Source organism: Suncus etruscus, chromosome 18 (assembly GCF_024139225.1).
Source record: "Suncus etruscus isolate mSunEtr1 chromosome 18, mSunEtr1.pri.cur, whole genome shotgun sequence".
In the NCBI taxonomy this organism is placed as follows: domain Eukaryota; kingdom Metazoa; phylum Chordata; class Mammalia; order Eulipotyphla; family Soricidae; genus Suncus; species Suncus etruscus.
Genome location: NC_064865.1, coordinates 32,107,918 through 32,123,836, shown reverse-complemented (window position 1 = coordinate 32,123,836; position 15,919 = coordinate 32,107,918).

Sequence of the window (15,919 nt, the reverse complement as noted above, 5' to 3'; positions counted from 1 at the left end):
CTTTCTTTCTTTCTTTCTTTCTTTCTTTCTTTCTTTCTTTCTTTCTTTCTTTCTTTCTTTCTTTCTTTCTTTCTTTCTTTCTTTCTTTCTTTCTTTCTTTCTTTCTTTCTTTCTTTCTTTCTTTCTTTCTTCCTTCCTTCCTTCCCTTTCTTCCTTCCTTCCTTCCTTCTTTCCTTTCATCCTTCCTTCCTTCCTTCCTTCCTTCTTTCTTTCTTTCTTTCTTTCTTTCTTTCTTTCTTTCTTTCTTTCTTTCTTTCTTTCTTTCTTTCTTTCTTTCTTTCTTTCTTTCTTTCCTTCCTTCCTTCCTTCCTTCCTTCCTTCTTCCTTTCCTTCCTTCCTTCCTTCCTTCCTTCCTTCCTTCTTTCCTTCTTTCCTTCTTTCTTTCCTTCTTTCCTTCTTTCCTTCTTTCTTTCTTTCTTTCTTTGTCTGTCTTTTTCACTCACTACTATCATGATAGTTGTCCATGTATTTATTTCTCTAACTGATCTCACCTCTCTTTGTGGTAAACTTCATATTGTGGACTGGTCTTCCAGCCCTCATCTCTATTGTCTCTGTGTATTATTACAATATTGTCTTTTATCTTTCATAAAACTCATATATGAGTGAGATTATTTAGTGTCTATCTCTTTCCCTCTGACTTATTTCACTCAGCATTTTAGTTTTCACATCCAAGCATGTATAAAAATTTTTTATGACTTAATTATCCCTGACTGCTTCAGATATTCCATTGTATATGTGTATCATAGTTTCTTTAGTCACTTATCTGTTGTTGGGCATCTGGGTCATTTCCAGATTCTGGCTATTATAAATAGTGCTGCAATGAATATAGGTGTGCAGAAGGCATTTTTGTGTTGTGTTTTGGTGTTTCTAGGATATATCACTAGGAATGGTAATGCTGGATCTTATGGGAGCTCAATTTACAGGTTTTGGAAAAATCTCCATATTGTTTTCCATGAAGGCTGGACTAGACAGCATTCCCACCAGCAGTGAATGGGAGTTCCTTTCTTTCCACATCCAGTCAGTACTGATTGGTCTTGTTCTCTGTGACTTATGCCATTCATTCTCTGTGGTGTGAGATGGTTCTCATTGTTGTTTTGATTTGATTTGCTTCTCCCTCATGATTAGTGATGTGGAGCATTTTTACATGTGTCTTTTGGCCATCTGTATTTTTTCTTTGAGGGATTATGTGTTCATTTCTTCTCCCCATTTTTTGATGGGGTTAGATTTTTTTTCTTGCTAAGTTCTGTCAGTACCTGTATATCTTAGATATATACAAAATATCTTAGCTCCTTATCTGATGGCCATTGGATGAATAGTTTCTCCCATTCTGTGGGTGGCCTTTGTATCCTAGTCACTATTTCCTTTGAGGTGCAGAAACTTCTCAGCTTAATATAGTCTCATCTATTTATCTCTGCTTCCACTTGTTTAGACAGTGCTGTTTCCTCCTTAAAGATGTCTTTTGTCTCAATATCATGAAGTGTTTTACCTACATGTTCTTCTATATACCCTATGGTTTTGGGTCTGATACAAAGGCCTTTAATTCATTTGGATTTGACCTTTGTGCATCACTAATCTCAATAGCTAGAATCTAGAGATATCCCAAATGCCTGAGAATAGATGAGTGTATAAAGAAACTATGCAGTCATTAGAAAAATTTAAGTCATCAAATTTGTTTACACATGGAAAATATAATTCTGAATAAAATGAGTCAATGGGAGAGGGAATGGCATAGAATTATCACAGTCATTTGTGAGATACAAAAATAGTACAATAATCATACCAAAGACAATAGAAACAAGAGTCTGGAGGACTTGTTTATGGTGGAAGCTTGCTACAGGCATGGTACAGTGCAATTGGGATAGAGAGTGGACCACTATATCAATAGAAGTTGGAAATGGTCATTATTAAGATGTGACACTCACAAGAACTTGGGGCTAAAAGGGGATAAAGTGATATGTATGATACCATTTTTATAATAGTACTGCAACCCAAAATGACTAGAAACGAGAATATCAGAGAGAAAGACAGAAAAAAGACAGAGAAAGAAGAAAAGTGTCTACCCTAGAGGCAGATTGGGATGTTAAAAGAAAATTTGGAACTTTATTGATGGAAAAGTACATTGTTGATGAGGTATTTGAACATAGTGACTGAAATTCACTCATGAATAATTTTTAACTCTGTACTTTACAGTAACTCAATTAAAAACATTTTTAAAAGAGTGATATTTTAAAGGTCAACAGCTCAAATATTTCAGTTTACTGAGATAATTTCTTAATAATTCTGCCCCTTTTTCACCTCTCTTTTTCTTTTTCATTCATTTCTTTTCTCAAGTGCTTTCCTTATCCTTTTCTCCCAGCTCTGATTTTCTTTCTCTCACCCTTTATTGACCCATATTTTCTGTCTACTTAGAATTTCATTAAGAATGGTAGTGATTTTATTTCCTCAATTTAGAATATGGTCTTCTGTATCAAGGATAAGATACACTGAAATTCAGAGTAAGATAATTGGGAACTGCAGTTGTACTTAAAGAAGGGTTAAATGGAGGAGGCAGTAAAATTTAGAATTAAATAGAGCTTGGACTTTTCAAAAGATGAGTTCTTTTAGCCTATTTCTCTGTCTTCAATGCAACATTTAAAGTGTTGTAAATAATCTGGCTATCCAGTTGACATCAAATGGAGGAGGCACATGCATCTGATTGCTTTCATCACTCTGATTTTTCTTACACTTAACTTGAATGGGGGGAGTTCACCAATTATGTATTCTTCCCTCTGAAATGTCACCCTTCTCACTTCTCAGAGGAAGACTCATGACTGGCTCTCTGTAAAAGTATAGGTTTTCCCCTCCTGGCATTTTCAAATTTGCCCTAATTGCCTAATGATGTTTGACTGGGGTTTTTGATTAGCTCTGTCACTTCTCCTGGGGCCTTGCAGCTCATTACTGGTTTGTCTCTAGAGTCCCTAAAGCCTCTATATCTCCCTCTCATTGACCTTGAGCCAGAGTCCTGTTGTGACCATGAAGCAATTTATTGAAAATCTCTGGGAACATCCCTCCTCCCAATTTTTCTTTCAGTTGGAGTGAGAGACTAATATAATTTAATTTTTTAATGTGTACATTATTCCAAGAATGGATCCTAGAGTTTTTTTACTTTCAGAGCATGGGTTTTACCCTGAGCTATAATCCCAAATGTTCCTTTCTTTCTGAGGTGAGAGATAAGACTGAGGCCATACTTAGTGTGTTCCAGGCTTGCTTCTGATTCTGTGATTAGGAACTACTCTGATTTTTAGGGAACCATATGTGATGCCCAAGATTGAATGAAGTCAACTATGTGTTCCAAGCAAGCATTCTACCTGCTGTTCTATCTCAATAGCCTGAGGAGTCCTTTATTGAGGTGTTCTTCTGCTCATGCGACCTGAGTAAAACATGGACATATTTTTGTGAATGTGGGCATGGCACAAGAAGAGTTTGGACTCCATGGTTCTAGGGCCATACCTGAGCAGTCAGGCTGGATTATGTGGTGCTAGAAAGCCAACTTGGGTCAGGTAGATAGATGCAAGATACACTCTAATCCTGGCATTTATCTTCCTGAATTCTAGTGACTGTCTAAAAAATTAAAATCCTTCCAGAAGAAGACATCCTAAGTCAGAAAGATGGGAGAGTATAGTAACCATTTCTTTCACACATTTTGAACATTCTTGTTCTAGCAAGAGGAGGCACAATGGATATTTGCACTCAAATTTTCTGACTCATTGTTAAGAACCACTAGTTCTCTCACAAAACTGTTCCACAGGTTTTTTTCAATGTGCTGTAAATGAACATGATACGGCTTTTTAATTTATGAATCATTTATGAAAACACAGTGGAAGGATCATCAACATCATGGGGTGGGGCAGATGTTGATAGATGCAGGCATTTCATAAACAGGATCAAATTTCTCTTCTAAACGTTGCACAAGAGGAAAATAACAAGATGGATACACATGAGTCCTATGTGCAATTAAAATTTTTCTTATAACTGGGGCCATGGAAATAGGACACTTACATGTAAGGCACTTACATTGCACGCAACTGACCTGATTGAAACCCCACCATCTCATTTAGTCCCCCCGAACTTTCCAGGAGTGATTCCTGTGAGTAGAATGAGGAATAATCCTTGAGCCTTGAGTATCAGGTTGTTTTTTTTTTTTTTTGGTGTTTGGGTCACACCTGACAACTCTCAGGGATCACTCTCAGTTTACGCTCAGAAATCACTCCTTGCAGGTCGGGGGGACCATATGGTATGCCAGGATTTGAACCACCGTCCTTCTGCATGCAAGGCATGCCCTACCTCCATGCTATTTCTCTGGTCCCATGAGTATCAGTTTTTGAATGTGGCCCAAACAGTGTCCCCCTGCAACACACACACACAGACACACAGACACACAGACACACACACACACTTTCTCAGAGCCACTAAAGTAAAAATAAACAGATATAATTACTATTTATAATATAATTCATTTAACCCAATATTATAAAAATAACTACAATTAAATTAATAAAATATTATTAATTCAGCAAGTACATTGTATTGAAATTGATTTACAAGCCAGTATTTACTATATTTCACTCCCAGAGCTTATTTCAGCCATGGCAAACACTCAGTAGCTAACTAACTAGTGTTAGTTAACTAACTAGTTAACTAACTAACTTGCTTCCTAACTAGTGTTTCTCAACCTTTTACTGACTGTGACTCCTTCTTATCTGGTTGCTTCCTGTGATCTATTCCCCCCACTTATCCTACAAGTTAGTTTCCACAACCTCATCCCATTTTGATTCACTGGTCTACTTTTCACCCATGCCCCTCATGGAATATCCTGGAGGATCTATATCTTAATTAGATCACAAATTTCCTCTCCCCATGCTTACACATGAGTTTATTGCGCCTATTTGCTCCTCCAGACCCATTATACACAAATATGTAGGCCCTAAGGAGCTGTCAGTTAAGAGTAGTTCTCCACATTTTCCACCAAGTCTTCAGAAACAGAGTGCTCGGGGGCTATAGAGGTATTTGCTCTCAGCTATGTGCTATGCTATCACGCAGTATTGTGCTAAGGATTTGCAGATTCTCTTACTGAAGGTTAACTAAACTCATGAAAGGGTAAATAGATTAAAGACAATACAAAGAAAATACCACTAATATAAGCACAGTTGGCCCCAACAACGGCGAGACTGATATTTTCTTACTCCCAGGACAAACAATTGGCTATATAATGATTCAAACATCAGTGATGCAGCTGGTCTTGCATTTCAAAACAATCAAGAAGATTCTCTTAAGAGTACATTTCTTTCAACTGTTATTAACAAAGCACTTCCTGTTAAAGATACAGTCCATGCTGCCATGCTACCACAGATCACATAGGTCATGCTAGCCCTAATAGACTATTCTGTAGAATCCAGGTATGGGGCAGATTGTGCCATCGAGGTTCTTACAGAGACACTTCAGACTTAGTTTGATGGGGATCTGGCACTTGACTGCAGTGTTTGCGCACATTTTCTTTCAATATGCCAGATATTGCACACTTGGTTGTGGTTGTGGTTTTACAAATTGAAGTGTTATCAACATGACACTGGGCATAAGAGATGTTTCCAGGAATCAGAATCTTGACCTCAGCCTCATACCAGGAAAGCTCTCTGCCATGGAGACATATCTTTGAACCTTAGACTTTAGATATAAATGAATGATTCATTTATCAAAATGTTAAGGGATAAGTGCTATCACATAGTATCACTTGATATGTTATTCATGATATCACTTATGCTAAGTGGGCTAAGGCTTTTGATCATTTTGGGTATTCTTATTTGACATTTACACAATGTTTATTTTGCACTAAAGTATTTCCTTATTTAGATCATGCTCTTCTTTTCCCTTCACTGTTGTTATTGTGATAATGGGAGTGCGCTTTGCACATTTGCCTATATATTAACACTTTCTTTTTTTTTTTTTTTTTTTTTTTTTTGGTTTTTGGGCCACACCCTGTGAGGTTCAGGGGTTACTCCTGGCTATGCGCTCAGAAGTTGCTCCTGGCTTCTTGGGGGACCATATGGGACGCCGGGGGATCGAACCGCGGTCCGTCCTAGGCTAGCGCAGGCAAGGCAGGCACCTTACCTCCAGCGCCACCGCCCGGCCCCCCGGCGGTGTTATATTAACACTTTCAGTGTTATAAGTGTTATATTAACACTTTCAGTTGCACTCAGCCATGTTATTAAGTTGTTATTAAGTGTTATATTAACACTTTCAGTTGCACTCAGCCATGGTACTTGTACTTCTTTTATGTGTTATTTATTTATGGTATACAGCTGAATGTACTTGGAGATTATTTCTGTCTCTGCTCTCAGGGATCACTCCTTGAAAAGTGCTCTGGTAACTCTCTGTGGTGCTGAGGAAACCTCAGTGTTATCTGTTCAGCCTTAAGGAGACTTAAGGTGTGGTTTTCATGGTCATTCTAGTGGTGGAACTTACCAGTAATTACACATGTACTTACTAGGTGTCACACATCCAGGCCACGATGCTCACACAGCATTTAGCTCACTAGAGATTGCACCCCTAATTTATGTGTGCCTGGTTGCTGTTTAATTGAAAATTACTTGCAGTGCCAGGAGTCCCAGGCAGAAGTTATAGGACTCAAACAGTAGAGCTGCCATGATCATTCTTAGTGCATGTGATAGCACCAGGAATTGATCTCTCAACTCTCTACTCAAAAGATAGCCATTCAAAGCCACTAAGTAAAGCCCTGAATCTCTAGGTGCATGTTTAATAATTAAGCAAAAGAAACTTATTTGTTCCTTGATTTGGGGGCATAGCTTAGAAGTAAACAGACTTTTCAAAAAAAGTTGAGTCCAGTCACTCCTCTAATCAACATCCTGCAATGATTCCTCATCCCACTCAGAAGAACCCCCAACTGTCTTATGAAGGTCCTCTGTTCTGATCCCATAATGTCTTCCTTCTAAACTCCTATGTCACCTCTTCTACTGCCCTACTTTTCTCTTGTCTCCAGTGACACTGACCTCTTCACCATTTGTCTTGGATTCACAACAAAACCCATTAAGTTGTGCACATTATAAAAACTTTTACAAGTGGAATTGTACTGTGTGTTCATAAATAGTAACTCCTAATGTTGTAACTTATGTATTTGTCCCTTATCTCTTTTTGTTATAATGTTCAGTTACAGTATCAGGGTATTACATTTTTTTCTTTTGTTTTTGGATTTTTTTGCCTTTTTGGGGGGCACACCCAGTGATGCTCAGGGGTTACTCCTGGCTATGTGCTCAGAAATCACTCCTGGCTTGGGAGACCATATGGAACACCAGAACAGCAGTCTGTCCTAGGTTAGTGCATACAAGGCAAATGCCCTATCTCTGTGCCACCGCTCTGCCCCAGGATTACATGTTTTCTGTGTGTTGGAGTAAAGAATTATTTTCAAAGGGTAGAGAGAAAAGGTGATGATGCATTGTAGAGAGAACAAGTGCTTCTCCAGAAACGGGGAAGAACTTCATGAAAGAAAAGAAAGGACTGGCATTACCAAATTGAGACACAAGTGATTCTAGACAGAGATGCCCAGCATTATGTATATCAAAGTATTCAGGGAGAAGGATGGCTGTGCGTTGACAATTTGGTTACCACGAACAGATATTTCCCTGGTGATATGGGGTGATTCTGGATCTAAAGTAGTGGCTTTAAAAATGAATTACACCACAATAAAAATTACTTTAAAAAATGAATTACAGGTTCTTTATCATAGAATCACATCCATGACTCAGCTATTATCTTAATCAATTCCCATTCCTAAGATATATGTCCTTTGTATTGCATGTAGTGATAGTTATTTTCATGACTACATACTATTACAATGTTTGTCCTGTTTTTAAGAATCCTCTTCTAGTTTTGGTGGAGGCATACAAGATTCACTCCCAGGGATACTCAAACTGGTCTTATAAAGCACTGACCTGATTTTCCAGTGTCAAGACCCAGTGGTACTACAGGCCACCCTGCTGGTGTTTGGGACTATGTAATTCTGGGGACAAAAATCAGGGTATCATATATTTAAGATATTCCTCCAGCACTTTGAGATACCTCGCCATCCATTAGTTCTTTCCAAACAGAGCTATTATGTACTATTTGCCCAGGTCTCTGATGGACCAGATCTCTAATGGCCCAAGTATTTGTATGTGGGTGACGTGTACACATTATTCACCTGCCTTTTTACACTCAGAGTGCATGGACATAATTTTCCATAAACTTGAAATTTTCTCCTTGTTCTTTCTTTGTATGCCCAATTTTAGACTGGTTCCCATGATATCTTTCTTGTGGCTCATCTCAACATTCTGGCTTTGCAGTGGCTACCACTAAAACTTCTCCCTCTCACATTGATTAGAATGACCTCACAACTTATCTCTGTTGAATTCAGGGGAGTTATACTTCCACTAAGATATTCACTAAAGAATGCCTTTTATATGTCTAGGAGATTGCCTTTCTGTCTCTGTCTTTGCTCCTACATTTTACTTACTAGGGACTGGATGTTTGTGTCCTCCAAACTGCCTATACTCATTCTACAGTTGTTACATTGGCTGTAGCATTTAATTCAGTGTGATAGAAACAAATAAATTACAAATCTGACAAGAGCTCATGAATATAGAACAAATTGAGTAAACTGATATTACTGAAATTCTGTTTTCTGGATATATATATATATATATATATATATATATATATATAAAACTTTAGGGCCAAGATCAGGGTGTATTCCTCTCCAGTCCTAGTCCTAATAGAGTTGGAGTTAATAATAAATGAAGTTTGATCAAAAACTATCACACACACACACACACACACACACACACACACACGTGCGCGCGCAATGGTCTTAAAGTGCTTGCTTGGAAACCATGTATTCAAACCCCATTGTATCCATGAGTTCAAACCCTATTGTCTCCACATGTACCCAAATGATCTTTCATATTTTCTGATCCCTTTATAAAGAAGGAAAAATGAATAAACAAATGTTGACATTTTGAAATAGGAGAGAAAGACATTCTACTGATTAGCAGTGAATCATAATAGGGGCCAGAAAAAAAAATACAAGGGTTAAGGTGATTTTCTTGCATATGGCCAGATCCTAGTCAATAACTATCACTTCATGTAGTTCCCTCAAGCACCACCAGGACTGGCTACTATGCACAGATCCAGCAGTAGCCCTTATCACTGCCAGGTGTGACCCCCTCTTTTATTCCTCCCCCAACCAAAAAGCATAGAGAAGAAAGGGTGGGAGGTAACTGTAAAATGTTGAAAATTATTTGTAAAAATCTTGAAGTGATCTCTACTTGGACTGAGCCCTTCACTTTAATACAAAGAAAAAAAGACACTGGCATTCTGTGCACTCAGAAAAAAAACTTAGAGCCCACATTAAATAAGAAGAGAATTAGTGTCTTATAGATTTGAAGTTAAAAACAATTTAAGGGATGTGTGTCAGTTGGTCTCAGCAGGAGCAAAATGACATGCTTAAAAGAGATAGTTTGAAGAGAGTTTAATAAAAGGACTGTTTAAGAAACTGAGCAGAAATTAGGGAGAAGAAGGGAGAGGAGAAGGAGGAATAATAAAGGACCTGGGGGAGGTGAATGAAGGGAGTGAAAAGGAGGAAGGTTGAAGGAACCCAAAAGGTTCCTAATATAGGGTTGAAAGAAGAATCTAGGAGAATAAAGAGCCTGACCTTTTAGCTTCTCTCTTCTTTATTATTTATTTATTTATATACTTTTTTAAAAACTTGATTGACTGATTGTTTGATTGGTTGGTTGGTTCGTTGGTTGGTTTGGGGGCCACACCCAGTGGCACTCAGGGATTAGTCTTGGCTCTGCACTCAGAAATTGCCCCTGGCAGGCTGGGAGGCCATATGGGATGCAGGGAATAGAACAGAGTCCCTCATGGGTGGGCTGCATGCAAGGCAAATGCACTACCACTGTGCTATCTTTCTGGCCCCAATATATACTTATTTGTTTATTAGGTTTGGAGTTATGCCTGGCAGTGCTCAGGACCTATTTCTGGATCCATACTCAGGGATAACTTCTGGCAGGACATGGGGACCATATGGGATGCTAGGGATTAAACCTGAATTAGCTGCATGAAAAGAAAGCACCCTACCTGCTCTACTATCATACTGTCCCCATCTCTCCTTAAATCTATGGCCAGTGCTTCCTGTGTAAAATGTATTCCCAGTAAAAAGACTTCCCAGTTTTAAAAAAAATATCTTCCCAGTAAAAAGACTGAATGTTAAGGAGCTCTTGCTCTATTGTGCTTGAAAACGTCAGGGCAAGAAACAGATGTAGAATAGAAAACACTAGTTCTGGAATAAAATGGAGAGCAGTTATCATGATATTATTATTGGCCATTCTCTACTTTGACAATTCCCATTTTCTGACAAACTGGGTAGTCCCAGTCTTGCTAGAGTTAGGAGTTTAAAATTTGTTTTTACACAGATATTTTCTCTACTAAATAGACATTATAGCAAGACACAGAGACTGTCTTAAACAGCACTTGGTTCTCTAAACCTGGCCGGGGCTTTAGAGAGACTCATTTTATTGAATGCATGGTGACGGTTTTGTGAGAAATAGTAGTTAGCACAAGATGAGCAATCTGCATTTTCATTTAATCTGTATGTGCATTTGAAAAATGTTTATGAAAAGTCTACTATGTACCAAGTATTGCTCGAAATAAAGAGAACACCATAAACAACAATGCTGGGGGAAGATTATCAACAAATTCTTTCACACATTTAACAAATATTGTACAACCATGAATAAGGCACTGTTTTAGTTTGTGGACAGTAAATGAGCAATATAGACCATATGGCATCATTGAACCTGAATTTGAATAGTTATGTTTTACTCTTGAGTAATCAAAGCAAAGGGCCATGACTTTTTTCAAAAGTGATTTAAGTCTGTGATTCCTGAGAGCTGAAAGGCTAGCAGAGAGCCACTTAGGGTCACGGAAACATTATCTCTTGGGCTGGAAGGAAACCAGAATTTGGAGCCAATGTCCTTACAGGGTCAGGATGTCCTGGTTCTCCATATCTGATCCTCTGGGTTGAATGATTCAGATGGTTTCTCAACAAGGAAAAGTCAAATGCTTAACACATTTCTAAGAATGGCATTGTAAGGCAAGCCTTTGATTAATTTCTGTGGAATTAAGTGAACTCTTATTAATTTTTATATTATGAGATGGGCTCCCAATCTGGCCTTGGGAGATGAAGGGCTAACTGGGAGCCCAGCAGAATCTTGGCAAGGGAAAAAGGATAATATTACCTTGTTTAGATGGTTGGGATTATTTTAGAACGTGTGTCACTTGGCTCCATATGCTAGGGCCAGCCTCCTTGGGGAAGCCAGAATGGATTAAACCTAGCTTCTTATCATATGACTGTTCTCCAAGTTCTACATCCCTAAACTTTGAAATTCTGTGGTCCTCTTGCATATGTAATCATTGTCTTCTTAGGAAAGGGCATTTCTCAGAAATTGGAGATTGGCTCTTTTCCACTTCCCTCCCTTCCCATCTTGATTTTGAGCCTTGTGAGCCTTTCCAAATACTCAGCTAGATGGTAAAACCACTTTTCCCTTGGCTGTCCTCTCTTTGAGACCCTTGTCTCTTTCCCTAGGACCTTGGCTTCTGTAGTTAGGCTGCTCCTGAGTCACCCTAGGATTTACTGTGAATCATCATGATTGGCCTTCAGCCTGGGTCTTTGAAAACAACTGCCTCTCAATAAGGGAATTTCTCCCTACTCACATCCCAAAATACCTTCTCTATCAGCCTTTTGATGTTTGAAACTGCTTTCCTGTGGACAAAACCTTCCATACCACAATGGGGACTCAAAATAGAAATGAATGCACATGTGTTTGGCATGGCCCACAACAAGCTGTTCTTGGCCTCTGTGCTGCTGCTCGTGCTGCTCTCTCTGCCAGAAATATCCTCCCAGTGCCCTCATTTCCCTTATACTGATCCTTTAATCAACAGTTCAAGCACTTTTTGCCCTAGGGAATCTTGAAACTGGTTGCCAAAGACAGATTTACTAGCTCAAATAAAATTTTATTAGGGTTTATGGGGTTGTGCATGGGAATGAAAGGTATCCCCAAGCAGAGAGACTAACAGGTCAAATGTCTCTCAAGTGAGATTCTATTGCAGTGACATACAGTCAGTTTCATATTCAGAAAACCTGAAGTGGATTCAGATAGATGTACTTCCAGGATGGGTAGAGGTTGCAGGCTAGCCTAAGGAAATCTAGTCTTTTCCTATAGGATCTGGGTTTCAGCTCAAAGGAGCCTATTAATGACTGAAGTTACAAGGAGGAAAATGGAAGGGAGGAAACTGGAACCCAGATAAGATATGTGTCTTATTTTAAAGAAGGTAATATTTCTGGGTACAAGGTGATTGCTTGAACTAAGGCAATGAAAGATAGACTGGAGATAGTAAGACTATACTCCCTGAGCAGGATGTGGTTACCAAATATATACACCCAGGAATATTCCAAGATGGTGGATTAGGTGACTGGGTGAGAGATAAATGTATACAGATATAGGTAGACATAGAACTAGACTTAGAACTAGAAATAGAAATAAAATTAGAGATAGATTGATTCAGATGTAAATGTATAGAAATAAATATATAGAGGTATATAAATAAATAAATAGATGTAGAGATATAGATAGAAATAAATAAAAACAGATGACTCATTTCTCCAGAGAGGAGAGAGTGGGAGAGGGAGAGATAAATACTTGATAAGCAGTGACCAGGATGGATTAAATTTTATCCTTTAACAGTTAGCACATTTCTATAACTGATATAGTTTTATTAAATAAATCAATAAAGGAAAATAATTTTACTCATGAAGTTAAACCAAGAGGAGAATAGAGTTGCTAAGATGTAAAGAATGATCTTGGACCATAATAAAAGATATATCAAGAGACATGCTGGGAAGCCAGCAAAGGATTCATATTAAAGAGCAGAATGGCTTCAGGAGACTTTATAATGGAGATAAGTTATTATTTATTCAAAACAAATAATCAATAATAAGTTTTCCAAGTTTAGAGTCCATATCCTTACAGTTTTCACTTGTAGGGAGCAAAAGCCAGCCAACTGTGTCTTATTAGCAAGATTTATTTTATAAAAGGGATCCCCAAAGTTTGGTTAAGATGCTTGACGCATACTGTTATGGGATCTTCTACAGGCTCCAGCCTTGTTCATTGTCAAACCCCCAGGTCTTTTTATGGAAAAGCTCTGCTCAGTTGTGGTTGTCCAAGTCAGTCTTCTGTAATTTGAGATCTTGGTTTTTGCACAGGTCCTAAGATAAATTCTAGGATAGAGTCTTTATGGTTTCAGAAGTTCTGTTCTCACAGTTGTTGCTGTCAGTCTTCTGTATCTAGTAATCTTGGTTTTTTCACAGATCAAAGGATGAAGTGTCTTCCGATTTCATCTCACCTTTAGGTGAGGTAAAGCAACCTGTTTAGGTCTGCCTAAAATTTGTCCTGGGAGTTTTTCCCTTATCAGTTTCCTGGCACCTCCTTTGCTGCCCCCCAGAGGGCTCTTCCAGAATGCCACCTCTACACTGAGCCATTCCTACAAACGGTCTAGGTTCCTCTCTTGCCTCCTGGACCTGGGATCCATCCTAAAGTTTGGGGTGTCTATAGCCAAATCTCAAGATGACTTTTCTTTCTCCAGTTAATTTTATTTTTTAGTTATTAGGCATCTACGTTTAATGCTTATTAATTTTAAAGTTACTTCCTCCCATATCACCCTCCCCCCCAACATACATCTCTCTTTCCTACCTCATTCTCCTCAAGTAACCTTAGTTCTACTACCAATGTCCACTGGTATTTCGTTTGTTTTATGTTTTGACCATTCATCAATTTTGTTTCATTATTTTTCACACTAGGTTGTAACATTCAATACTTGTCTTTTATCTTCTAACTTATATTACTTTGCAAAATTCTCTTGAGATCCTTCTGTTTAGTAGTAAACAGCAATTTTCATATTAATTTAATTTTAACTTTTTAATGATCACTGTGAGATACTTAGTTTAAAAGTTGTTTATGGTTTCATTTTATAAAATGCTTCAACATACACCCCTTTATTAATGTTCATCTCCCATCACCAATGTCCTCAATTTCCCTCTGCCCTCTATCTCCCCTGATTCTATGTTTTGAAATACCATTACTGAGAAGATATTGTACACATCATTGTACATTATTTTAGCATGTATTGTTTAGAGTGATCATTTTCAACTATACCTTTCACAGTCGTTCCTTCTCTGTCCTCCCCACATTTGTGGCAAGCTTTCTACCATAGCTCAGTTCTCCTAGTCCTTATTTATATTGTCTTTGGGTATTATTCTCATATTAATTATTTTATTAATTAGTTTTATTTTTCTGAAAATAAATGAAATCATTCCATGCTTGACTCTTTCCCTCTGATTTATTTTTTTAGCATGTTTTCTCCATATCAATATATAAATGCAAATATAAATGCATAAGCAAATTTCATAACTTCATATTTTCTATAAGCTAAATAGTATTCATTTATGTAGTTGTACCATAGTTTTTGTATCACACATCTGTTCTCAGGCAGTTGAGTAAATTCCCAGGAGCACTATTGATGGGTTATATGGAAGCTCATTTTCTAGTTTTTGAGGAACACATCTATATTGTTTACCTAAAAGATTGAGCCAATCTAAAGTTTTAGCAATGAATGAGGGTTCCTTTCTTCCCACATGCATGGTAGCACTGGTTTTTTTTGTTCTTTTTAATCTGTGCCAGTCTCTGTGATGTGAGATAATATTTCATTGTTAGTTTGATTTGCATCTCACTTATAATTAGTGAAATAGAACATTTGTCTTGGGCCTTTTACTCATCTATGTTACTTTTTAAAGAAAATTTCTGTTCATTTCTTATTGGATGTTTATTTCTTGTTTAGCTATAGCAGTGCCTTATATATTTTGAATGGGTACTATGTAAATAATAATGAAAAGAATTCTCTCATTCTATGGGTTGTCTTCATATTCTGCTCATTATTTCCTTTCAACACAGAAGGTTCTGAGTTTAATGTAGTTCTATTTGTTTATCTTTGCTTCTTTTAGTTTCATTGTCAATGGTATTCCATTCTTGAAGGTGACTGTAGCTACAAAGTCAAGAAGAGTGCTTCCTACATTTTCCTCTATGTACCTATAGTTTCAAGTCTGATATCAAAACCTTTATTTAAGTTTTATTTTTATTTTATGTATGGCATTAGAAAGAGGTCTGTGTCATTTTTTGCATGTAATTGACCAGTTCTCCCAACACAACTTGTTCAGGAGGCTGTCCTTGTTCGACTTCAGATTTTTTGCATCTTTATCAAAGATTAACTGATCATATATATTATACCTGATGGTCTGTCTCAGGATATAAATTTTATTTCATTGATTGGACAGTCATTCTTTATTCCAATACTATACTGTTTTAATTAGTTAAACTTTTTAGTACAGTTAGAAGTTAAGGAAAGTTATGTCTCCCATATCCTTTTCCCAAAGAATTGTTTAGGCTATTTTGTGTGTGTGGAGGTGTGTTACTCCCCTACCAGGGAGTAACAGAGGTGTTATATATTGCCAATAAATTTCAGGATCGCTTGATCTAGTTCTTTGGTAAAAATGTCATGATTATTCTTGAAGTGACTGCATTGAATCTGTACAATGTTTTGGGGAGTAATCCTATTTTAATGATGCTAATCCTCCCAATTCATAAACAGGGGATTTATGTCCAATCTTTCATATTCTCTTATTTTTCAAGTAATATTTGTCTTTTTTCAACACTTTAGTTAGTTGATATTTAGGTTCTTGAATTTTAGAGGCACAATTGTAAATGGAATTTTTTGGTAT